The sequence below is a fragment of the Cervus canadensis genome, chromosome 22 (assembly GCF_019320065.1).
Source record: "Cervus canadensis isolate Bull #8, Minnesota chromosome 22, ASM1932006v1, whole genome shotgun sequence".
In the NCBI taxonomy this organism is placed as follows: domain Eukaryota; kingdom Metazoa; phylum Chordata; class Mammalia; order Artiodactyla; family Cervidae; genus Cervus; species Cervus canadensis.
The window spans coordinates 37,729,743-37,756,950 of record NC_057407.1 but is presented as its reverse complement, the minus strand read 5'-3'; the positions used below and the strand labels follow the sequence as shown (position 1 = coordinate 37,756,950).

The 27,208-nt window shown below is 43.4% G+C and overlaps 1 protein-coding gene and 1 long non-coding RNA gene across 8 annotated transcripts in view; both read right to left on the bottom strand.

Moving 5' to 3' along the window:
* Nucleotides 1-27,208, bottom strand: part of ITPR1 (inositol 1,4,5-trisphosphate receptor type 1) — a 346,469-nt gene that overhangs the window by 227,079 nt on the left and 92,182 nt on the right. The window lies entirely within an intron of this gene.
* On the bottom strand, nt 11,072-15,309 carry LOC122424348. Its single transcript, XR_006264390.1, has 3 exons — nt 15,296-15,309; nt 13,912-13,915; nt 11,072-12,871 (listed from the first exon to the last, which is right to left on the bottom strand). It is a non-coding gene; the product is annotated as an uncharacterized LOC122424348 (long non-coding RNA).

Here is a 27,208-nt window from a genome sequence, read left to right as displayed (position 1 = left end):
TCCTCTGTCCTGGCCTCTGCACCTGGACAGACGGATACGACGTCCCAGCGCAAGTTAAAGACTGCTTGTGGGAGCAGGGCCGGATGTCCGGGGAACTGTCAAGAGCCTGCTTCTCTCAGCACCTCAGTCTGGTTCCCTGTCGCCCTATTGACTCTGCGAGGGATCAATATTCTCCCAATGACTTCCTCTTTGGCTTAGGTTAGTCAGTTTCTATTGTTTGCAATCAAAAGTGTGAGCTGACCCATCAAGTGATAAAACATATTGCACTCTGCTGGTGAAGGAAATAAACAAATGCCAACAAAAATAAGAGACAGGGAATCTGGAAACCAGGATTCCAGCCCTGGATCCCACTAGCTGAGCAGCCATGGCCAGATTACTAAAGCTCTCTGTGTCCACGGGTCTTCCTCTAGAAAACAGATCATCCCCAAGGACCACAGAGCCCAAAGACCTACTCTAGTCTGTGGAAGCTTACAGATCACGTCAGACAAGTCACAGAAAGCCCAACACGGAAGCACTGAGCTGGGCATTGGTCTGGAAACTGGACGACTTGGTTTAAACAGCTCTATTATATGTTAGTTGTATGACTCTGGGGGAAATTAGTTCATCTCTTGCCTATACAAGGGCAATAGTCACAATGGGTAACACAAACTAACCTAAAAGATTAATTACTTCACTTAAAGCACTTAGTACAGATTATGGCACAGAGTGAACAAATATTAGCCACTAAGACAGAATGGATAAACACACCACGTCTTCACACAAAACTGCGATGCTGGATGGTAATGCTGCAGTAGAAACAAGCTATTGTTACACAGAACAACGTGGATGTACTTCACAAACATTATTTGGAGTGAAAAAAACCAAGGCGAAAAGAATCCATTTATACTGAATGAATCCATTCACATGACGTTCAAAAAGAGGCAAAATTTACCAATAGCTAGACAGTCAGAATAGCAGTTACCTTTGGAGGGGGGGTATTTCTGAGGTGCCCTTTGGAGAAGGGGCACTTTCTGGGGTACTAGAGATGTTCTATCTCAATCTGGATGAGGGTCATGGGGGTATACTTGGATTTAAAAATTGAGCAGTGCTCAGATTTAAGATTTGTGCATCTTTGTGTGTGTGTGTGTGTGTGTGTGTGTGTGCGTGTGTGTGTGTGTGTGTGTGTGTGTGTGTAATACCTTAAGGGGAAAAAAATGAAGTAGTGGTTATTCTCACAATAAGGAGGATGGTCTTGCTGATAATAGAAAACCAAACTTTCCCTTCATGTAAAAGGTTAACAATAGTGTCTGACTTCCGTGGCTGTGAAAACATGCTTTGTTTTGCCAGGGTTGGGGCTGGGTGTTTGCTGGTACATAATGGAGAGGAGGAAGGGCGGAAGAGAGATGACATCACTGGTTCCCCAAAGGGCCTCCGTTATTTGTTCACTGCAGGACACTCTGGACACTGAGGGCAGTGAGCATTCCCTGGCCCCAAGCCTGATGCCCAGAGGGACTCTGGCCGAGGAGGGCTTTTCCCCACTGATGCCCTGCTCTATTCATATGGCTTTAAACCATTAATAGGAAGCACTGAAAATGTAATCTGTAATAGGGCCACGATGGCTGACATTTGCTTCAAAATAATTGGGGAGAGCGAGCTGGGAGGAGAGAGATGACACGAGATGAACCATGAATTGTTAACAGCAGAGGGTACATGGAGGTTCATCAAACTATTATTCTCTCAATTTGTATATGTGCTTTACATGTTTTTTAATAAAAGATATTTTTGTATATTCAAAATCATCTATGAAATTTATGTTCAAGTGTGAACCTTCTATAAAACTCCATCAAATATTCACCAAGTTCAAAACAAGGCTACTTTTAAGATGAGAGAAGAAATGAAGGAAAAAAAGAAGAAAGGGAAAGAGGGAGGGACAGAGAGAAAGAGAAAAAAAAGAAAAGAAAGGAAAGGGAGAGGAGAAAAGCCTGTTATATATGGAATCTGGTGTAATTTTTCAACCTATCTGAAAACCAGTATATTTTGGAAATGAGTAACCAGCTGGATAGACTTGTCAAAAAGTTAAGAAATACGCAAACAGAGAGGATGCCCAGCTCTATGTCAGATACATGAATAAACAAAATTGGGGACTTTGGGCTAAAAACCTTGCTGCGTACAACTCTACATGCTCAGTCTCTCTCGAGGAAAACACAATCTCACGGTGCACAGCCCTGGCTATTTCAAAAATTACAGCACATGTGAACCTCTGAGGATATGTCACATCTACAAAAGCGCATTCAGAAGGTCTTGAACATCTGGTCTGAAAAGATTTACATAAGCTATTGGGTTGGTCATTCCAAGATCCTCCTGGAAAAATACTTTTACCATCAGAAATTCCCGTAACATGAAGAAAGTGTACATGTTTCTCTTGAGTTTGATTTCTATTTCACTCAACAAACATTTCTTAAGCCTCTGTGTGCTGGAAAACCTGGTTCCCGAGGGTCCTCAGGAAGACAGAAGAGCTGACAGGTAACTGCAGGGTGTTTGAAGCATCTACTGCTCAGGCCAGTGGGCAGGGCAGGAAAAGGGATGGATGATGTAGGAAGAGTGAGAAGCTGGAGAAATCTGTAATGTATAATCACATCACCCCCAGAATTAACCTGCTTTTCTGTGAAGTGGGTCAGACTTCCTGATCAGGTCCATGGTCTAGAAGAGAAAGGCTAATACTACCAACCTGCCGGCCCTCCTCCTGCCCCCACCCGGGGAAGAAGCCATCACCCTCTGACCTCACTTGTGCCCTTCCCGCCCATGTTCTCCGTGTGGTGTTCAAGGCACCCTTAGCCGACTGAGCAAAGCTGTCACTGTTGGCTTGTATTCACTTCTCCACAGAGAGGCAAGAAGGCAAGTGGACACCAACAACCAACAGAAGACATAGCCCCATTTGCCTTACTCTGTTCCTTTATTTTCCTGGTCTCCACTGCAGACCTAGGGACCCAACTTGGTCCCTCTGTGCTTCCAACACCCAACCCCTTCCCTGCAACAGATGGACCACTCCCTAGATACATATATTTAAAAATTAAATTTTTGTTTACATACTAAAGCATACCCACAGTGAAGACTGCTTCCAAAGGGATCCTTTCACTCACCCTAATTCAGTGAAAAGGAACTAAATAAACAAATCAAGAGTCACTCAAAGATGTCATATATTTAACCTAGATACAGAAGAAAACCCACTGTCTTCATTTATATCATGACTTATGTTTTCTTGACTTACATTTTTAATCCTAGCAAACACAGCCTACCATCAAACAGCCTTTTCAAGTCAACATATCTCAAGAAAAATGACTGTTGAGCTTTTTCTCTCCTCCAGAACACCTGCCTGAAAGACATAACACATGTCCATGCAAAATAGTGACTTATTAGAGGAGCGATTCTCCAGGAAGTCACCTCAAGATGACCCCTCCCCTCAAAACGATCACACCAGGGTTTCTCAGCACCAGTTCTGACACTCTGGGCATCATCTCTAGTTCTCTGTTGGGAGAACCCTGGCAGCATCTGTGGTCTCTATATTCCAGGTGTTGTAGCACACCATCTTCCAGGTCTTACAGTCAAGAATGCTCCCCCCGACACCCGTAGAACCACAGGATTAAACCTTCCTCTCCCTTCTTCTTAAGAATCAATGTGCTCAAGTGACCCACATTGACAAAATGGACTAAGTAGGTGGTGGGGAGGGAAGCATTCCAGACTCTTTTCATGTCATGAAACCACCTTCTTTGTTTGCTGTATATGAAACTCTACCTGACAGCTAGAGCTCTCCTTCTAAAACTGACTTGGAAGGGGAGGCATTAGAATTGACATATGTACACTACTGATCCTTGGAAGCAAAGTTATGACCAGCCTAGATAGCATATTAAAAAGCAGAAACATTACATTGTCAACAATGGCCCATCTAGTCAAGGCTATGGTTTTTCCAGTAGTCATGTATGGATGTGAGAGTTGGACTGTAAAGAAAGCTGAGCACTGAAGAATTGATGCTTTTGAACTGTGGTATTGGAGAAGACTCTTGAGAGTCCCTTGGACTGCAAGGAGATCCAACAAGTCCATCCTAAAGGAGATCAGTCCTGGGTGTTCATTGGAAGGACTGATTCTGAAGCTGAAACTCCAATACTTTGGCCACCTGATGCGAAGAACTGACTCATTTGAAAAGACCCTGATGTTGGGAAAGATTGAGGGTAGGAGAAGAAGGGGATGACAGAGGATGAGATGGTTGGATAGCGTCACCGACTCAGTGGACATGAGTTTAGGTAGACTCCGGGAGTTGGTGATGGACAGGGAGGCCTGGTGTGCTGCGATTCATGGGGTCGCAAAGAGTCGGACACGACTGAGCGACTGAACTGAACACGACTGATGGTGGTGGTTTAGTTGTCAAGTTCTGTCCGACTACTGTGATCTTGTGGACTGTCTTCCGTCCATGGAATTTCTCCAAGCAAGAATACTAGAATGGGTTGCCATTTCCTTCTCCAGGGATTCTTCCCGACCCAGGGAATGAACCCAGGTCTCCTACATTGCAGGTGGATTTTTTACTGACTGAGTCACCAGGGAATTCTCCATACACTACTGATACTATGTATAAAATAGGTAACTAATGAGAATCTACTCATTATAGCTCAGGAAGTCTATTCAGTGCTGTGAGGTGACCTAAATGGGAAGGAAATCCAAAAATGGGGGGATATATGTATACACATGGCCGATTCACTTTGCCGTACAGTAGAAATTAATACAACATTGTAGGTTTGGAGCCAAGGAATTCCTATTTTTAACAATGTGATTCTTCTTTGTGATTCTTCTCCAAATGATTCTTCTGTTTTTTTATTGCAGTATAGTTTATTTACAATGTTGTGTTAATTTCAAGTGTATAGCATAGTGATTCAGTTATACATATGTTACACATGTGTATCTTTTCCAGATTATTTTCCTTTATAGGTTATTATAAGATGTTCCCTGTGCTATACAGTAGGTCTGTGCTTTTTATTTTACATATGTCAATATGTACCTGCTAATCCCAATGTCATTATTTATCCCTCCCCCTCCTTTCCCCTTTGGTAATCATAAATTTGTGTTCCATGTCTGTGAGTGTATTTCTGTTTTGTAAATAAGTTCACTTACATCATTTTTTAGGCTTCACATATAAATGATACCATATAATATTTGCCTTTGCCTGATTTACTTCCATAATAAAGAATGAAATAATGCTATTTGCAACAATATGGATGGACCAAGAGATTAGCCCACTATGTGAAATCAGTCAGGTGATTCTAATGTGATTTGTCCCCAGCTGTACCCTGGGGAACACCAACGCACAGAATAAATTAATTCTCAAAGCAGCATTTTTCAAACATTTATATGGAGACCAATAATCTGAACATCTTGTTGACATGCAGGCACTGATTGAATGGATGTGGGGAGGGGTCTGAGAAGCCCCCGGCCTGGGGGCCGCTCTGAGTGGCAACATTCTAAGAGCCTGAAGTCACTGCCAGCCACTTGGAATCCCCAGTCCTGCCAGTACATCCTTCAAGGTGTTTGGCAACAAAGCGTTCAGATGCCTCAGATGTCAGTGTGGTAGAAAGGACATCAGCTGAGGATGGGTGGTCCTTCGCTCTCCAGTTTCATTTCTTTAAAACGCTCCTCCACCAACAGCCAGCTCTCACCATTCCAAAACACAGTTCTCACAAACATGCACCATATGTCACTCTTCTGTATTTTTACCAAGTTGTTCTCTCCGCCTGAAATTGTATTCCCAGGTCACCAACTGCGTCAGCACCATGGCCATTTTCTGACTAGCCTACTCTTCATCCCTCATGCTTTCAGCTCACCTCAAAGCACCCAAGTCCCTGTTCGCTATCCTACCCCCACACCATGATGCTGTCACTGCTCCCTCCTCCAGGATACCAAACAATGTTTTCTCCCTTCAGTTCAGTTGCTCAGTCGTGTCCAACTCTTTGTGACCCCACTGACTACAGCACACTAGGCTTCCCTGTCCATCACCAATTCCCGGAGCCTATTCAAACTCATGTCCATCACGTTGGTGATGCCATCCAACCATCTCATTCTCTATCGTCCCCTTCTCCCCTTATGACCTATGTAGCAGGTGCATGGAACATTAAAGACTCATCTATTCAGTGGGAAAAATTACTTCCTCTGTCCCTAGATATTTAAAAAAAACAAACAAACAGGACTTCCCTGGTTGTCCAGTGGTTAAGAATATGCCTGCCAGTGCAGGGGACATGGGTTCAATCCCTGGTCCAGAAAGATTTCACATGCTGCAGGGCAACTAAGCCCATGTGCCACAACTACCGATCCAGCATGTGCTAGAGCCCATGATCTGCAACAAGAAAAACCACCACACTGAGAAGCCTGTGCATTGCAACTAGAGAGTAGCCCCCACTGACCACAACTAGAGAAAGCCCATGCACAGCAATGAAGACCCAGTGCAGCCAAAAATGACAAACTAATTACATTTTAAAAAACAGCAAGACATCGACAATTACCAGTTGCCAACAGTACCAATTCAGAAATTCACAGTACCTAACCACTTACAATGATCAAAGCTGCTAGTATTATTTCAAGCCAGGCTTTTCACTTACACCCCCATCCTTCCCACTGTATCCCCATCATGCCCACCTCACTTTCCGGTCCCCCCCCCCCATGGTGGATGCAGGGGATTTGGAGAGAGACGAAGGACAAGGAGAGCAGACTAGTCCCTCCTTGGCTGGAAGAATCAAGCTGGCTTCACATTCCAGCCCTGCATGATCGACAGATATGTAGAGCTGCTTCTTCCACGAGCACTTCCTCTTAGATTTTTATTTGTAAATAATCGCAAGCTTACATAAAAGTTGCAAGAGTAATAAAACATAGACCACTCTTTACCCAAAGTCACCTGCTGCTACCATTTTGTCCATGTGCTTTATCACTCATGCTCTCTCTGTATGTACACATATAATATATAATATTTCATACGCATGGTATATATTGCACCTGTGACATACCTTCCCCTGCACTACCTGGGAGTAAGTTACATATATTATTGCCCTTTTTAAATTTATTTCAGTGTCCATTCCCTAAGACTAAGGATATTTTCTAACATGATTACAGCTCAATTATCAACTGCAGTAAATTTAACATTGATCCTGTACTTGCATCTCATCTATGGTCCACACTTGCATTTTGTCATTTGGCCCAATACTGTCCTGTTCAGCACTTCCTGACCCAGTCCAGAGTCCAGTTTAGGACCAGGGATTGCGTTTAGTTCTGATGTGACTACAGTTGTTCTTCACTTTCTATGATGATGACATTTTTCAAAAACACAACTCCCCACTTTAAAAAATAGAGTATTCCTCAATAGGTGTTTGTCCGATGTTTCCTCAAGATTCAACTCTAGCTGGAGTTCCGCATAAGGGATGCTGTGGGCTTCTTAAGGCGACATCCGGTGACACATGGCATCCATCTGCTCTGGTTGGCACTTTAATAGGAACCTTGAAGATCAGCCTGCCATTGCTTGACATCCCTCCTCTGTATTCCCTCTTCAGGGGGAAAAGCATCTCCTCGGGCAGTCACAACCCCTTTCCAGCCACTGAAGACCCAACCCATCAACCCACGTTTCTCCTCCATGGAGCCCCCTTTCTGGCTCAGACAACCCCCACATCAGCTCTCCCCAACACACTCACACGTGGCCCTTATGTGCCCAATGGAAATATCACACCTTCTTTGCCCAGGGAAATGATGCCGGTATAGCAAAAATGCTCTTTTACTGTACTGTCAACAGAGCTAGACAGCTTCTTTCATCCCCATATATTCCCTGGCTGGAGTCAGCCACCCCTATCCCCTCCCCAAGCAGAGGGGACACACACCTAACTCTCCAAGTAATCCAGTTGTAACTTTTTTCAGCTAATGCTTTTTACAAAGGCTCTGACCCCCCAACAGGAATGCATCCTCCTTTGTGTCCCAGTGCCTCGGCAGACTTCTGACTTCATCTGTCTCCCTGACCTGCCTCCCACCTCCCACCTCCATAACTCTGCAAATGCCTGCCAACAAAGGTCCAGGGGCTTATTCATCACTGTGTTCCAAACGACCCAGCAGACACATGCGCCTTCCACAACCATTGTTGAGTTATAATGTATCTCCCACCTAGAACACATCTTCAGACACGTTTGAAAACTGTCATCTGAAAAGTGGGTTTTGCCTTATTTCCATCTCCTTTACTTCTTTTTTTTTATTTGTTTAGTCAAAACTTGATACTTTATTACTTCATTTAGTATTTCTATTTTCTTTTCATATGTTTTTTTTACTAGAAAGCTTGAATGTTTCATACCAATATGTACCCATTTTAAAAAAATTGAGATATCATTCATAGCCAACAAAATTTACACCTTTAAAGTTCACGTGTGCTATGCTAAGTCACTTCAGTCATGTCCGACTCTGTGCGGCCCCACAGACTGTAGCCAAGCTCCTCTGTCCAAGGGATTCTCTAGGCAAGAATACTAGAGTGGGTTGCCATGCCCTCCCCTCCAGGGGATCTTCCCGACCCAGGCATCAAACCCACATCTCTTTACATCTCCTGCACTGGCAGGCAGGTTCTTTACCACTAGTGCCACCTGGGAAGCCCCCTCAAAGTACATAATTTATTTATTCATTTATTTTTTACTAATTCAGAGTTGGTATAACCATCACCACTGTCTAATTTCAGAAACCTATTAGCAGTCACTGTCCACTCTCCTCTCCCCTCAGGACCTAGCAGCTACTGGTCTACTTTCTGTCTCTATGAATTGTGGACATTTCACATAAATGGAATCATATAATACATGACCTTTTGTGACTAGCTTCTTTCACTTAGCATAATGTTTAGAAGGCTCATCCACATTGTGGCATGTATCAGTATTTCACTCCTTTTTGAGTTCAGTTCAGTTGCTCAGTCGTGTCTGACTCCTTGCAACCCCATGGACTGCAGCACTCCAGGCTTCCCTGTCCATCACCAACTCCCAGAGCCTACTCAAACTCATGTCCATCGCATCAGTGATGCCATCCAACCATCTCATCCTCTGTCGTCTCCTTCTCCTCCCACCTTCAATCTTTCCCAGCATCAGGGTCTTTTCAAATGAGTCCATTCTTCGCATGAGGTGGCCAAAGTATTGGAGTTTCAGCTTCAGCATCAGTCCTTCCAATGAACACCTAGGACTGATTTCCTTAGGATGGACTGGTTGGATCTCCTTGCAGTCCAAGGGACTCTCAAGAGTCTTCTCCAGCACCACAATTCAAAAGCATCAATCCTTTGGCACTCAGCTTTCTTTATAGTCCAACTCTCACATCCGTACATGACTACTGGAAAAACCATAACCTTGACTAGATGGACCTTTGTTGGTAAAGTCAACCTTTTTATGGTTGAATAATAGCCCACTATGTGGCTATATCACATTTTGTTTATCCATTCAGTTGATGGACATTTGAGCAGTTCCTACTTTTTAGCTATCATGAATAATGTTGCTAGAAACATTCAGTTATAAGTTTTTATGCAAGTTTTTTTTTAACTTCTCTTGGGCATGTTTTTAGGAGTGGAATGCTGGCTATTATGGTAACTATATTCAACCTTTTGAGGAACTGCCAAACTATTTCACAAAATGGTTGTGTGATTTTCAGTCTCAGCTGTATGAGGGTCCCAGTTTCTCCTCATCCTCTCCAACACTTATTACTACTGTCCACCTTTTTTTTACTTTAGTCATACTAGTGATTTCCATTTGCACTTCTCTAATGACTGATGATATGAGCACCTTTCCATGTGTTAATTGGCCATTTGTATATTTTCTTTAGAGAAATTTCTATTCAAATCCTTTGTCCATTTTCAAACTGGATTTGTTGCTATGTAGTTATAAGAGGGTTTTTTTTAATTGTGGAATTTTAAGAGTTCCTAGATACTAGTCCTTAACAGAAAAATGATTTGCAAACACTCTCTCCCTTTCTGTGATATGTCTCCTCGCTTTCTTCATAATGTCCTTTGAAAGTTTTAAGTTTGATGACATCCAGTTTACCTATTCTTCATTTTGCTGCTTATACTTTTGGTATTGCATCAAGTAACTTCTGCCTAATCCAAGTTTGTGAAGATTTACACCTATGTTTTCTTCTAGGAAGTTCATAGTTTCAGCTCTTATATTTAGATCTTTGATTCATTTTGTATTAACTTTTGTGTATGGTGTGAGGTAAGGGTCCAATTTCATTCCTGTGTATCTGGGAACCCAGTTGTTTCATTACTACTTGCTGAAAAGATCATTTATTCCTTTGGTCTTGGTAACTATATTGAAAATTAACTGACTTACACCAGTCATGGGTTTCCTTCTCCTTTATTTCTAACAGGAAATTAATGCCTACCTAACACTTCCCACACTCAACTACCACCAATAAAAGAGAAGAAAAATATATTTATTAAAAAACAAAAAAGTTCTGGAAACACCAAGAAAGTCTAAAAATACAATTAAAGACATTTGAAAATTTAAAATTAGCATCATTTCTCTGAAAGTTAAACAAACACACACACACACACACACATATATAGGCTTCAGGAGATGCAGGTTCAATCCCTGGGTCAGGAAGATCCCCTAGAGCAGGAAATGGCAACCCACTGCAGCCTGGAAAATTGCATGGACAGAGGAGCCTGGGCAGGCTATAGTCCATTGGGTCACAAAGAGTTGGACATGACTGAGTACATACACACACACACACACACACACACACACACTCACACCTATATACACACCAGCTATACTGCACTTTAGTATATAAGAATGTGAGCTGAAATACTGGGTCTGAAAAACCCAACTTTTCAAATGCAGGGAGAAGAAGGAAGGCCTTCAGAATGGGTCTCGCTGACATATAAGGCAGTATGAGATTAGATTCCCAGGCTACTTTTCTTTACTGTCAATAACTTTTTTAACAATGGATATGACAACATACTTGGCGAAGTTAGCTTTGATGAAGTTCTCTTCCAGGAATAAACGCAGCTTGTAACACTGAATGAATTTCTCCAAAGGCCACAAAATTATGATGTGGTTTCATGAGCTGCACTATCCAACCAAGAAAGTAAGTGGGACTCCCATTTTTATTTCTCCATTCCTTTGTTGTGATGGCTACTGAGGTTCTGTTGAACTCATCCTTGGTGAGCACAACAGTCTTAGGGTGACAGAAGCTAGCTCTTTTGATTATTATCTTGACCTTTTTCCAAGAAATGTGTCCACCACCATTAACTTTATATACCCAGAATACCAACCTTCACACCATAATCTCCACACTACAATTTTCAAACAGCCACAGACTATCATTTTACACAGGCAACATATAGTTGACAAATGCCAGGAAAGTGTTCTCAATTTAGAAGCCAAAAATTGAAGCTATTTCAACCCTTCTCAAAAAAACACAAAACAGGAAGGTCGGTAGAGAAGGCGTTCTTTCTGAGCTCCAGCCTGTCGACCTTCAAAGAGCCCATCTGCGCATCCCCCCAACAAGGCCACCCGTAAGGCTGGCTTCTCCTTAGAATCACAGAATTATGTAAGACCTCAGAAATCCTGGATGCCAATTCCAACCTATGAGGTAGCATGATGAGTGGGCAGAAACTGGGGTCATGATGTCCAAAAATCTGCTTTAAATGGATAAACTGGGGTATGCGATGGGACTGTGCTTAGCAGTGGGAAAAAAAAAAAAAGACCTGACTTTTGATAGAACCACAACATGAATCAATCTTAAGATAGGTGTGGTGTTATGAAAAGAAGTTGGACAAGAGTACATGATGTATGATGTCATTTAAACACAAAATTCTTGGAAATGCACACTAATCTACAGTGATGAAGCAGAGTTCCCATGGGTAGCAGTCAGGGTGGGGTAAAGAAGGAGGGAATAGGGATTAAAAAGGGGCAGGATGAGACTTTTAGGGGTGGTTAATATCTTAGTTTAGTGATGGTTTCATGGGTATACACATGTGTCCAAACTTAGCAAATCATACATTTTTAAAATGTGGAGTTTATTTTCTGCCAATTATGCCTCAATAAAGCAATTTAAGAAAACAACAGTAACCCAAAAACTATATCCACCAGCTCACAATAGTGCATGCTGACATGCCAATCTGACACCCAAGCCCAAGATCAACTCAGGGCAGAGGATATCTGACTCATACCAGTGCCAGGGAAGTGACGCCCTGGCCCCGAGGGCTTGCCACTGTAAAAAAAAGTTGTATTGTAAAATACTCTTTTGTACGGCCACCACTGTCTGGGTGGGTGAGGGCTTCAGTCAATTATTTTCATTCAGTAATTTTCATTTCCACTGCATTTTCAACTTGCAATTGAAAATTTTCATTACTTTCCTTGACCGCAGAAGTATGGCATCACAACCCCAACAGCCTGCAGGAACCACTTAAGATATTTTAAGAAGGTGAGGACCACAGGAAAAGAAGGCATGTTAGTAAACTGTGGAATGCTTTCCCCCTCACAAAAAAACTGCCAGTTTCTGACCATTTTGCCACCTGAGAATACTCATTAAAACTGGTTGGATCTTCTCAATTTTCCCCCAAAACCAGAATTTTGTGTTTTTATGTAAAGCACGCAATTTGTTTTCAGGGTGAACCAACTAATTCATTTTTTTTCTTTCCTAAAATTTATTTTATTGAAGTATAGCTGATTTACAATGCTGTGTTAATTTCTACTGTACAAACAAAGTGATTCAACACACACACACACACATTATTTTTCATATTCTTCTCCATTATGGTTTATCATAGGATATTGACTATAGTCCCTGTGCTACACAGTAGGATCTTGTTGCTTATCCACTCTATATATAATCGTTTGCATCTACGAACCCCAAACTCAATTTTTAAAACATCATGCAGGTTAAACAAAAGCTAGTGAGAGCAGGAGTCAGCCCATAGGTTGCTGCTTTGCAAGTGTGGACAGAGACGCTGCGAACACAGACTTCGGGTTCAGCACCAGCTCTAAATCCTCCTTCCTCTGGGACTTCAGGTGACTTACTCGACCTAAGAGCCCATATCCCCACCTGTAAAATGGGTGTAAAATAATCATCAAGGATCCACATCTGAGGGGTGCAGTCACGATGAAATGTTTACACCTAGAAAATTCCCTGTACACATCACCAGTATTATTCTCCAAATGAGAGCTCGCCTCGCTTCAACAGACTTCTCCAAAAATAGATTTTTCCTTCATACTGAAGCTGTAGATGACATGAGGCTTGGAGTGATCTTAAGAACACTGGTGAAAGCAAACAGGCTTCAACAGGCCAGAGGAAGAGACAAAACAAACCTCATCACACCTCAACACGGATTCAGGTGTAAAGCTCTGTGTGTTGGGGAACAAACCCTAATTCACTAAGTAAGATACCAGCAACATAGGGATATGAGCTGAATGCATCAGCATTACATAACACCAAACATGGTGGCTGGGGGGAGAAACTCGGTACTAACGATCCTGTGCACTGATTAGATGACACCTGAATACTACCTTTAGTTTTAGAAGCCGCTCTGTAGGAGACACAGTGAAAGAGATACAGCCAGAGAGGGTACCAGGACACTCGGTTACTTGACAATGTTTCCAGAGGAAAGTGAGGTTCAGGGAAGTTAAGGACCGTATGTGAGATCACTCCTGAACTGAGACACTCCAAATCCACAGCTGGACTGAGACATTCTTTTGGAAAACTTCATTTGGACAAAGTTAAAACTATTTCTTTATTAAGACATGACAGAGCCTTCACTCTACTCCCATGTTTTGTGAACATCTTGAAAGGCAGACCACAACTGTGTTTCCTAAAACTTTTCCACCTTTATTTTTTTTTAATCCTCTGGTCCAACTGAGTTTTCCTGAAACAGACCCACAGACCAAGTAGGGAGAAAACCTCTCTGCTGCCCTCAAGAATCACACGACCTTTTTAAGAGGATTTAACATCCATAGGAAGTGTGCAGAATAAGGGCCATGACAGGTGGCAGTCGAAAGAGTTTGCTTCCCTGAAACCAGGGGTGAGAAGAAAGGGACACCTCTGAACCGGGAGAATTTAAGCTTAGCACTCCTTGCTATCCAGGGCTGTACACAGTCATGTAGACCTAGGACAGGTGCTGAAAGGTCGTGCTATTTGCCTCACTAATAAAAAGATTCCCAATGTTCACTAGCTAAGACATGGAGGCAACCTAAATGTACATCAAGAGAGGAATGGATGAAGAAGATGTGGTACATATATACAATGCAATACTACTCAGCCATTAGAAAGAATGAAATAATGCCATTCGCAGCAACATGGATGGACACAGAGAGTGTCATGTTGAGTGAAGTCAGTCAGAGAAGGAGAAATAGCATATGACATCCCTTATATGCAGAATCTAGAAAGAAATGATACAAGTGAAGTTACGTACAAAACAAAACAGACTCACAGACTTAGACAACGAACTTACATTTGCAGGTGGGAAGGATGAGGGGAAGGGTTAGTTAGAGAGTTTGGGATAGACACGTACATGGTGCTGTATCTAAAATGCGTAACTGACAAGGTCCTACTGCATAGCACAGGGAACTCTGCTCAATGTTATGTGACAGCCTGGTTGGGAGGGGAGTTTGGGTGAGAATGGATACATGTATATATGTATCCATGCATATATATATATATACACATGGCTGAGTTGCTTTGTTGTTCACTTGAAACTATTATGACATTGCTAATCAGTTATACTCCAATATAAACTACAAAGTTTAAAAATAAATACAAGTGATTTTTCATATAAATAAAAGTAAAAGAAGATTCAGCGGGAATCAGTCACAGGAACACATGACCAGTGAGCTCCAAGATGGTTTATGGAGACTGTGCTTTCAATCTGAAAGTCAACTAACACCATCAGCCTCCCAATGCGTGGGTCTCTGCAGATGTTTGCAAAACCAAACACAGGGATTAACACAAGGGAGATGACCACTGTGACTCTGTGTACTTTGGAGTCTAACCACACGGCAAGGAATGGCCTGCTGGGCAAGGAGGAGCAGCCTGCAATGAGCACAGTTAAGCAGGATCCCATATCAGAACACATCAGAACCCCCAGGTAAAAATTAATCATGAACTGACCTCTAGCCAAACCCAGTTATGGACCTGAATACAGCTTGGTCTCACGTCCGCCCCATTCCTTGTGCTCCTCAGTACCTAGAACAGCTCCTTGGTCCATCCCGACAGAACTCAAATGCCCCTTTTCCTTGGTGATGCCAGCCGGAAGTCATCTCGCCAACCTGGAAATCCCGTGAAACACCTGCCCACTCTCTCTCACAACGCTTCTCAGGTACAACCCGGGATTATTGCCTCACTGATCTACTGCACTGTGAGCTCCACAGGGTCAAGTGACATCTCATCACCTACATACCCCCCACTCGCCACCCCAGAAGACCCTGCTCACTGCTCTGACTTAAGAACGCATCTGCTGAACCAAGAGTAGCTTCACTTAAGAGCATTATCCTAAGCCAAAGTCGCCAGCTGGTGGACTTCAGGCCAAATCCGGCTCATGGACCATGTTCTCTCTGGCTGGCTCAGTGTTTCAAACACTCCTATTAATTGCCACAATTTTAAAAGGAGGCAATTCCACATAAAAATCCTCCTCACCAGCTTTTTATTAAAAGACAAACAAAATCAAGAATTGGCAACGCAGGCTCCTATTTCTGCATGGCAACAAGTGGCTGGAGGTGAGTGAGAAGATCCCTTCAGACAGGACGTACTCCTACTTCTTCATCTGCCCTCATCGTCTCTGAGCTCATTTACGCACATAGTGCTCTACAGGCATCCCTCAGGCTTACTAAATATAATAAACTAAGTGCAAACCCCTGATGACACATCGGCACACTGAGAATACCAGCCTCTAAAAGTGACATGCTTTTCACTGACCCAGAGAAACACTGTGGAGTCAAGCTGCTTTAATGTCAATTTCAACCACATTCCCATTTCCCCACTGAGTGACTTCTGTTTCGTCCTGTGTAATAAGCATGGAGTAGTTCCTGGGTTTAAACCCTGACAAGGTACGCAAATGAAAGGTGACTGTGGAAAGACCCAGCAGCTAATGAGGAGTTCTGACCATAAGAAGCTGAAACTGTAAGGAGGAGAGAGATTTCCATCTTTCAAAATTAAAAGGATTCTAGCAAAGAGGCAGTCATTTAACCCACAGAACCCAAAACCGGAAAGGCGACACTTCACACCTTCAGCAGGCTAAGGGCCTGCTTTGGAGAACTGAAAACCTATCTGTGACCAGTGACTAAACTCCCCTGAACATAAACAAACCCCATGTTCCATCTCTGCCACCTATAAAAATGAGATCAGCAGAGTACAAACACCACTTAACACAAATAAGAGAGTATCATTTCACTTGACTACTAAGTCTGAGATTTGTAATCAAAGATGATGACATAGGGCAGTTATAAACATTATTAAAAGCAATACCTTAAAAGCAGGAATGAAAAAAAAAATGAAAAAAAAAAAAAAAGCAGGAATGAAAACTCACACAAAGATTTTATCTATTTGTTTATGAACTTGGTTTTCAACCACAAAGGTAGACTCTTCACAAGAAACCCTAAAGAACATTGTTCTCATCTCTTGGCTTATAAAGGAGTTTTACTGTAGAGACTTACCTACAAGCAAGATACAGATATCAGTGCCAATTTAAGTGATTAAACTGGCATGCTAGCGAGGCTCTCATAAGCAGGGGATCTGGATTTAATTTCTGGTTTCAACGTAATCACTGGGGTGGGGGGATGGCAGGGCAGGGTGTGCTTAAGCAAATTCCAAAGAAAAACACACACTGACCATTGGCGAAATGAGGGTCATACCTGCCCTTCTATTTCAAAAGAACATTTTGCCCCAGCCATGTTTCTAAAATTCTCCCAAAGATCATCAGTGACCTAGAGGCTAAAGTCAACTAACTTTTCAGATCTCATCCTCCCCAGTCTAGGCCTCATCTGACACCTTCCCTCATCCTCCCCTGGAAGTGTTTACTCACTTGCCATTTCCAAGCCCCCTCTCTCTGTCTCATTGCTCCTCTTTAGGCCTCTTCACTACCACCCCCTTCTTCCCTCTTAAAAACATTTCTAAGTTGAGGTCCCTGCTTCCCACATATGCTGGCCCCAAATAACTAATACATACCAGGTACTATGTGAAACATTTCATATACAGTATCTACTTTAAGAACATCTCACAACCCTCTTTTTAGCTACACTGCCTTATTATCACCATCCTCATTTTTTCAGAAGAGGAAACTGAGGCTTAGCAACTGGCTCAAGTTATACATCATGTGACCATGAGAGCAGGGGAAGGGTCTATCAGCCAGGTCTAAATCCAGAGCCCAAACACCTAACCTCTCTGTACATTAAGCCTCCTCACCTAGGCAATACCGTCTACAAGCTCAGTTTTTAATTTAATTTCTGCAGCAGAGACTGTTTGCTGCTTACTCAATAACCACTCTCCCTTCTTCTCACTAACAGAATGCTTTATCATTGGGATGGCAATAGACCCAGATTCAAACAAACACACAATACCACACCCAGACATTTCCCAGACTCCCAGTGAGATGGTCTTAGGGAGGGGTGTTTGACTGAGGGTTTTAAACAAGGCTCAATTAGAGGGTAGGTGCATCCTTTTGTTCTTTCCTATCTCCCATTTCCTGGAATGTCAATGTGATGGCTGGAGCAAGAGTAGCCATCTTATGATAAAGTGATAATCTGAGGACAGGCACATACTAGGGACGGGAGAGTAAAAAGACACAAGTGGCCTGGTTCTCATTAACCACATGACTACCACATCAGACCTGGAACATCTTTATCTGGACTTCATTTACCTGAAATAAAGATGAACCCCTACTGAGTTTGGGGGAGAATGGATACATGTATATGTATTGCTGAGTCCCTTTGCTGTTCACCTAAAACTATTACAACATTGCTAATCGGCTATACCCCAATACAAAAAAAAAAAAAATGTTTTTTTAAAAAAAGATTAGCCCCTACCTTGGACTGGGTCCCTGAGAAGGAGATACTGGGACAAGGATTCATATACAAATGATTTATTAAGGAAATGCTCCCAAAATAAACCCATAATGAAGTGGGGGATGCAAGACGGGAAAGAGAGAAAAGCATCCGAGAGCACTCTTAAGCCCAGTTCTACAGAGGATGGCTTCACCCAGATCCTATGAGGAACCCTGGGGTATGAACAATACCTCCTGCTTTCCTGTCCTGAGGCTGGGTTGCTAGATCTTCATTCTTCTGGATCAGTCAGTCCCTGATGAGGGTGGGAAACCGCAGAGACTCTCAGATACTCTGAGCTTTCCATGTCCTACAGCAAAGTGGCTCCTGCAGCCTTAAGACAGTCCTCCCATGATAAACTGGGGGCTTGAGCTGTAGGAGGCAAATGCCCACAAAACCGAGGAGGAGCACGTGGGGACCCCAGGGGACACAGGCCACCATAGCATCCATCTGTGACTTGTGTTTCTGCTCTGTAACAGCCAGACCTAATCCTGAGCGGTGCAGAGTCTTGGCTGAAGACATCCACACGTCCATCTCCGGGTCAAAGAGCTCTCCTGAACTTCAGACCAGAATGCATGTGCCTGGTATTTTTCTCCACCTTTGCTCCCACCTCATCTGCCTCCTTCAAGGATATGGGCAGCTGACATCAGCCTCATGGCCACGGTGACAGAAACCAGTGTGAGAGACCACACCCTGCCCCTCTCACCACCCGGAATCTGTTTCTTCTCCTCACCGTCTGCCTTCAATCACAGCTCTACCACCTTCTCCTGGTCAATCAGGAAAGAATATTTAAATGATTTCAACATCTCTCTCTCCCTCACATCTCCCAAAGCCAGGAAGGAGGTCCTAGCGCATGTATCTTCCACCTTCGGACACCCCACCTTCAGGGCTTTTTCTGCCTTGGTTTTCAGTCCCATCTTCTGCATTGGGGACTCTGCTGGTAGCCAATACAGCTCCAGTCTCCACCGCACCCTGCAGCGTGGCCTTCTGAAACACTTGCTGACCATAGCTCTCTCAACCAGCTATTTTCAGAGACCAAGAGCAAATATCTGAATGCCTGAAACCAGCACCCACAGTGATGGGGCCTCAAGCCACATTTCCAGTTTCACCTCCCACCTCATCCTGTGCATCGTTAATAACACATCTCATATGTGCTGTGTGTTCTGGGCTCCCCTGGTGTAATTTTTAAATTAATTTAGAGCTGATTTACAATGCTGTGTTAGTTTCTGTGTACAGCAAAGTGAATCAAGTTATACATATATCCACTCTTTTTTAGATTCTATTCCCATACAGGTCACGATGAGTATTAAGTAGTTCCCTGTGCTATACGGCAGGTCCTTATTAGTTATCTATTTTATATACAGTAGTGTGTATATGTCAACTCCAAGCTCCCAATTTATCCCTCCCTGTACTTCTGAAATATTACACAAGCCTGTTCATATAAACACAAAGGTGTATTTATTTTCTCACGCCTTCTAATAGAACTACGATAGAAAAGTCACCCTCTCTCCTACAGTATTCTCTATGCCTGAACGGAAGGAAGCATGGCCATCGTACTCATTTTTATGCTCTCCCAAGGAAGTAGCATCAGAACTTTAAGCAGAATTATTTGATTTATGATGCTGAATCCAATTCAAGGCTATTAGGCAAAAAAATCTGTCATCATTCGCCTCAGTGCTGTGTTCACTTCTTCCTAATCTCAGCTCTTAGATCAAGTATTGAATGAAAGCAGACTCTGCCACTGGCTCGGGTCACTCACCTGGACTCTCACATTCCTTCTCTGAAGCTGGAGGGAGGAGCCTAAATGACGTAAAGCTTGAGAGTGAAGAGTGACCTTATTTCAGCCTCTCATTTATAAATAAGAGTAACACTTACTCAGAGAAGGGAAATGATGTGTCTCAGTTCACAAACATGCAAACGAAATCCACCTGCGGAGGCTACGGCTAAAGCATCAATGACATATACTGTCAGACAGGTGCCAAGTACCAGAGCAAGGGTCACAAGAGTCGAGGTCTCCTGGCTTTGAGCAAGCTCTCACCCCAGCACACATAGCATGTCCTACGCTCTCAGACCATGGGTCACTTTCCAACGATGACACCAGAGAAGTCAGTGGTTCACAGCAGGCACAGCTAAGCCCATTCCCCGACTCTTCCGACGACGTGATTCATTTCCAAGGGGAACCAGCCCCCAGACACACTAGAAAACAGTGCTTGGGTGGCGCTCACTCAACCTCTCTAATCTGAAGATGGGCCTCTGGTCAAAGAGGGGATGGTCTACCCTGGTCACAGGGCTAGGAGTGCGGGCCTCTGAGTGGGCGGGATTTAACCAGTTGGAGAAAATGGGGAGAGATATCTTCCTTCCCCAGGCCCAGCTGAGACAAGCCTGCAAATCCAGAGCTGCACGTCACAGTTCAGACACCACAAAGGAAAAGGCTGCCTGGGCCTGGGGCCAAGCCACCAGGAAGCAGAGACAAAGTATGGGGAAAGCAGTCAGTATAGTCCCTGAAGACACAGCATCATTTCAGCCGCTGGGCTCCAGCTGGTTTACATCAGCCAACAAATCCCTACACAAGTGGGACTTCCAGTTGTCCTGATCCTAAAGGATTATGATTCATATAAAGGCCACGAAAGGAAAGCAAGAGTCACCACTTCTCTTAAATCGCCAGAAACGCATCTCACTGTAGACAGAAGGCTTTATGTTTTATAAGTAGTGAGCAAAATTTGATGCAAACACTTAAGGTACAATGAATTACCAATGTGTTGAGATGAAAATACAAAATGCATAAAAGAGACCAAGAATGATTAAATATGTAACATAAAGACAGGACGGTCAACCTAAGTACACAGACTGACTCCTACACCTGACCGTCATTTCCAGGTAGGACAGGGAGGCACCAGCCATGTTTACATAAGAATCATACAGTCCCCTGACCTCAACTCAAATTTTATCATTATTACACAAAGACATGATTCTCACTGTGTTCTGTTTTTAGCTGAAAACTCTTTAGAGCCCCAGCTCTGAATTAACCTACTGAAGGAGGGATCAAGGGTAAGAGATCAAAAGCAGGAAGACCAATCCTCAAAGTATGTAACATAAAAGAAGTTCTAAACCCTAACTGCAATGCCTTTTCAATTTGCATCTTTAAAAAGTCTGATTATGTAACAGAGTTATGTCAGATCTATTAAACTGACACTGTTCCAAATGAGGATTTTAAAAACTCAAGTCGAAAGAACCATCATTTAAATAAATATCTCGCCACCAAACCCAAGCCAGAGTAAGTGCTATAGGTTTCTGTTATTCCATCATAAGCTTTTCTTAAAAAAAATTAAATGCTCAGGTTGAATGAAAAGTCTTCCAAACATTCCCCTCAAAAGCAAAACCAATTCAAGGCAAAGATCTGCTGATTTGAACATAGTCAAGTCACTTGAGGGAAATAATTAGGTTATCCTGCCATTCATTCATTTTCTTCATTACACTTTTTAGAAAGAATCAAAGAAACAGCATCCTGAATCAAAATACATGGAGAGTCAACTGATCAATATGGTGATGTTGGCGGGGGGGGGTGGGGGGGCGGTGGGGAACACATGGAGAGGACCAAAGTCACAAAAAAGAGGCACTCGTCTTGCTTCATGGTCTTAAATCAGCAAAGGCAGATTCAGTGGTGAAAAGTCAGAAAAACCATGACACCATCATCCACTTTCTCTCCTCTCATTCATTCACAAACGTTGATTCAGCATCTCCTTTGGGCCAGACACTGTTCTAGGTATGAGAGACACAGTGATGACCATGACAGATAAGGTCTCTCTCCTCACATAGCTTAAATTTTAGAGAGGGAAAAGAGTGAACAAGTCAGAAAACAATGGAAAACATAGTATGAGGAATAACAACTGCTATAAAGAAGAATAAAGCATGCAGAGAGGTGAGGCAGCTAAAGGGATCAAGGTCATCAGACAGGAAGGTCAGGGAGGTCTCTCTGGGGTAGTGACATCTATGCATGAGGGACACATGATGGAAGGGAGTGTGAGTCCTGCAGGACAGAGGAAAGAGACACAAATTCCAAGACAAAGGCTGTGGGGCAGAAACGAGCTCACTGTGTACACAGAAATGTAAGACAGCCAGTATGGTCAGAGCTGAATGAGCCGGGGGGCCGCACGTAGGCAGGAACTGGATCGCATCAGATAGCAGTTCTCAGTCCTGGTTACACGTGCAGGTATTCTGATCCAGCTCTTCTGTGATGCTTCCCAGGCACTAAGGGGTTTTTTGTTGTCCTTTTTTGATTTCTCCAGGCTATCTTGCCTCCAGGCAAGGTTGAGAACCTGGCTTGATGGAGCATCCTGTAGGATTCTATTTTAAGTGAGTTGAGAAGCCCGGTAAGCAGGGGCAATACTTGACCCCAAAGAGTTTTCTACGGACCACTCCAGCCCCATGCACAGTGGAGAGGATGGCAGGGGGCAAGGCTTCGAAGAAAGAGAGCTACTGGAAGACCAGAGCAGTCATTCTAGACTGTACCATTCAAACTTCAAGGACTGGTGAGTCACCTGGGACCCCCTTCAATGCAGAGTATGACCCGGCGGGCCTGCAGAGGGGCTGAAATGGTTATTACTGAAGAGCTCCTGGTAAATGCCAAGGTCGCTGGCTCTGCACATCACCTCCAACCGCAAGGATCCAGACCAGTGTTTTTCAAACTGTGGGTCATAACTGAAACTCGGTCATGAAATCAAATCAGTGGGTCTCAATTACCTTATTTTTCATGAAAGAAAAGAAAAGGAATTTTCAGGGTACACTGCAAACAGTAAATTTAAGTGTGATGGTGTGAACTTTTTGCTTCAGTCAGACATGCAGACATATAGGAATATGTTCCCTAGGTTACAAGAGAAAATTTATTTCTTGCTATTAACATCCGTGGAAAAGTCTGAGAAACACCAGTGCAAGTAACAGATGACGGAAGCTGTAGGCTAGGTGGTGGGAAGCAGGCAGGAGTGGAATATGAGAGAAGCAGAGCAAGATCTCTGCTGCTAAGATGTGATGTGGGAGGGCAGAGAGCAATCAGGCAGTGTGATGATGTGGTCTGAGCAAGAAGGGTCACCAGTTCAGGGAGCTGGGGAAGACCAGGGTTGGGGCAGGTTTGGGGCAGGAAGAACCTGCTGTTGGAGACAGATTGAAAGTTTCAGATGCTTCTGAGAGCCAATCAAACAGAAGAGTCACTATGAAAGCTGGAGTTATATATTCAGCCCTTGGGAGGTACATGGGGGATGGAGAAACATTTTGTTACTGGTCAGCCTATTTAACCTCGCAGGACTGTGCGAGATCATTGAGAGAATGAACACAGGGAGAGAAGAGACGAGGGTCAAATACGGAGGCCTGGACCAGACTAAGATGATAAGAAAGAGGGAGATATAGGGAGACCTGGAAGATACAGCTAGGCAAATAATCCCCACAGATTCTTGATTTTTTTTTTTTTTCCGTAAGAGGTTGAATGAGGCATCGAGCTATTCTTTCCCACTCAGATCTCTTGAACAGCAACCATCAAGTGAATAATAGCTGGCGAATAGGGTATGTGCAAAGCCAGGACTTCACTAATGCTCTAAATAGAGATTTAAAAACCCACTGTAGGGACTTCCCTGGTGGTTCAGTGGTGAAGACTCCCTGGTTCCAATGCAGGGGGTGTGGGTTCAATCCCTGGGCAGGGAACTAAGATCCGACATGCTACGCAAGATGGCCAAAACAGAAAGAAAAACCCAGTGTTAATATTAAAATACACACTCAATAATAGACTTAAGAAAGATACACACATATGTGAGAAAACACAGAGGAAAAAATCTGTACCATCCGATAAGAGCTAGGGTCAGGAAGGGAATAAAGAGAAGGAGACAAGGCTTTGCATCAGTATCTTAGGTGTTTATGGAGCAACTGTAGTTATCTATTCCATACAGGATGGAAAGCTCTTAAATGATTCTGCTGGCAGTCAGGGCTAGGGATCACTGGATGGGGCTGCTCAACAGGAGTCAACATTAGATATCAGACCGAACCAAATGTCTTGGAGGGCTTTGAGACATGACTGATTTCATATCAAGGGGAAAAAAGTCAATACAGAGCATGCCTGGCAGCTGAGGCATGCTTAGGGAGCTTCTCCCTACACAGCTTCTATTTTGGATCCCAGCAGGCTATTTAACAGAGTTAGATGAGAGGTGTTAAAAAACCTCTGCAGCTAGAAACTGTCTTCAAGAAGACTCCAGGCAGCTTGATGTGCAGACTTCAGTGACAAAGATTAGATACTAAGCTTCTAATTAAGAATACCTGCCCTTTTCTCGAGTCCCTTCCCAACTAAGGCAGTTTCTTTTTCAGTATCCTTCCCTTTGGCTCCCTTTTTTCTCAGATTTATCCCAGGAGCAATTACCTCCAGTAGGCTGTTGGATGCCACACATTTTGGCCACAATGAGATACAACTCAATTAATCTGAAAAAGAAAGGAAGCAGACTCAAGATGCACTGGTCTCCGCACCGCTTACTCAAAACAAAGACTGCGAACCAGTAGCTTCAGCATCACCTGGGCTCTTGTTGGAAATGCAGGATCGGAGCTTCCCTGGTGGCTCAGTGGTAAAGAATAAGCCTGCCAATGCAGGAGATGTGGGCTCCATCACTGGTCCAGAGAGATCCCACATGCCATAGAGCAACTAAGCCCATGTGCCCCAACTACTGACTCTCTGATCCAGAGCACACATGCCACAGCTACTGAAGCCCGCATGCCCTAGAGCCCATGCTCTGCAAAAAGAGAAGCCACCGCAATGAGCCGACCCATTGGAAAAGCCCATGATGCTGGCAAAGATCGAGGGCAGGAGGAGAAGGGGGCGACAGAGGTTGTTAGATGGCATCACCGACTCAATGGACATGAGTTTGAGGAAACTCCAGGAGATGGTGTAGGACAGGGAAGTCTGGCGTGCTGCAGTCCATGGGGTTGCAAAGAGTCAGACATGACTAAACGACAGAACCACCACCACAATGAAAAACCCATGCACAGCAATTAGAGAAAGTCCACAAGTATCAAGGAAGACCCAGCACAGTCAAAAATTAATAAATAACAAAACAAGTGTCCGGTCAAAGAAAAGCCCAGAATTCATCCGTGTGGAGGGTAAGGGATACCTGTGTGCCTCTAACTCGTTTGGGTAGTAGGTGAGCAATACTCTGACCGAGGTCAGGTCAGTTTTAACTCTGGTGATTAACATTCAGAGGCTGCCCTTATTGTTCCCTCCCTCTGGCTTTCTGTCCCAGTAAAGGTCTAGATGGCACATATGTGCTTCTCCACTAGCCTTCTGGGATGTCCTAGGCTGTGAGTATCCCTTACTTTCCCACATGCCCCCCAAATTAACTGCAGGCTGAGGAGGAAGAGAAGCCTGCCTTTCTGCAGCAAAGATGAAAAAATGCTGCACCAACAGGTTCTTGAAAATGAAAGTGAGCTCAGTTCAGGAGTTTTGCTGCTTCTCCCACTAAGGGGCAGCCTCCGCATTCTAGGAGGTTTAAAAAAAAAAATTTCCTTTGCCCCCTCCCTCCAAAGTTTTAATGAATTCGGCTTCCTTCTACTGAAAAAAACAAAAAACCCTCAGTAACAAAAATCAAGGGTTCTTTTGGCAAAGAGCAAAGGATTAAGCTTACAGCAACCTTACTTCCTCTCCCCCCCCCCTCCATCCTCATCTTTTATCAGAAACACTGTAACTATCATTCAGAGGACTAGGGGTCCACAAACTTCCTTTTTAGGCTAAAACACAAAACAAACTTAAGCTCCAAGAACCAAGCCACACCTTCTCATCTCTCTAAAAGTTAGGTTAATTACTTTTAAAAACAATACTACTTAGAAACAAGAGAAAGATGTGTTGTCAGAAGGAAGGTGTTGAGGTAGGGGGTGGTAAGAACGTGACTTCATACACCACCACCATGATAAGAGTAAGTTTCCCTTTAAAATAACATGAAAAGAGGTACTTAGATAATATTAAGCCATGAGCTCTGTTAAAACCTGGGATGTGGCACTCTCGGGTGAGCAAAATCATCTATCCTTAAAAGGGATAGGAAAAAGCCCCAAAAGCGCTGGAAGAAAGCAGAACCGGAAATAACAATTGGGGGAAAGGTCATCTAGATGACAAGATACAGGGGCAAACTAGAAGGGCATGCCCATCCCAGGCTCTGGACAAAGCTAAAAAGCCAGCACCTTTCCGGAGTTCCACTTTCAAAGGGAAGTTTACGCTGCACTATATACATTACGTACAAACATCTCACTAGTGAGGGATCTATCACCACCAGCCCTGTATACACTGAGGATTCTTAAGGACACGCCAACCTTGCATTTGCCCCAGCTCTGAACAGACACCCCAGAGCGGCAGGCAAGCTCTGTTTCCCAGCTCTGAACTAGATGCAAGTGGGAAATGGTCCTGGAAACTGGTGAAACAGCCCTTTCCAGGAACAACGAAGCCCACAGCTTTACCAAATAAGGCAAGTGAAAGCGAAAAGCCAAGGAAGTGCAGGCTAAAGCTGTATCTTTCCTCAAACTAGCCAGTTGGATGACAGAAATGTGAGGATCCGATCCTACAGCACGGATTGCAAATGCAGAGAGAAAATGCAGAGAAACCACAGAGGGAAGAATCCTTTGCCAAGGAGAGGCCCGTAAATGCGCTGATCCCAGCCCCTGCCACTTTCAGAAATTTCAAACTTGCTGAGCAGCTGAACGTCCTCTTGTGAAACAAGTAACTCAAACCGAACAAGTCTTTGGTGTAATTCAAATCCTAACTTTTTGTTCTATGTCATATGTGAACAGCTTTATTGCAAAATTTGACATAATTAGACATTACTGTAGATAAGGTTATCTGGTGAATTTTCTTTTTTTTTTCCCCAGTGAAAGTACTTATGAGACTACCTGTGTTTAAACATTTATTTAACTGCATTTTCTTTGCTTCCAAAGAAGTTCCAAATCCAATTTCCTGTCTTAGCACATCTCCTTTATAGGAGAAATGGCTTGATTTTTTATAAAATCTTTTCTTTCCCCCCTAATACCATGAGTCTTTTACATGCCAAAGATGAATTTTAAATAAATATTGGAGACAGCGTTTGCTCAAATAAGGGCTGAGGGTAAAAACAATTCTCCTTAGGGTTGTGATTTACACTTTGCCACTGTCTTCTGCA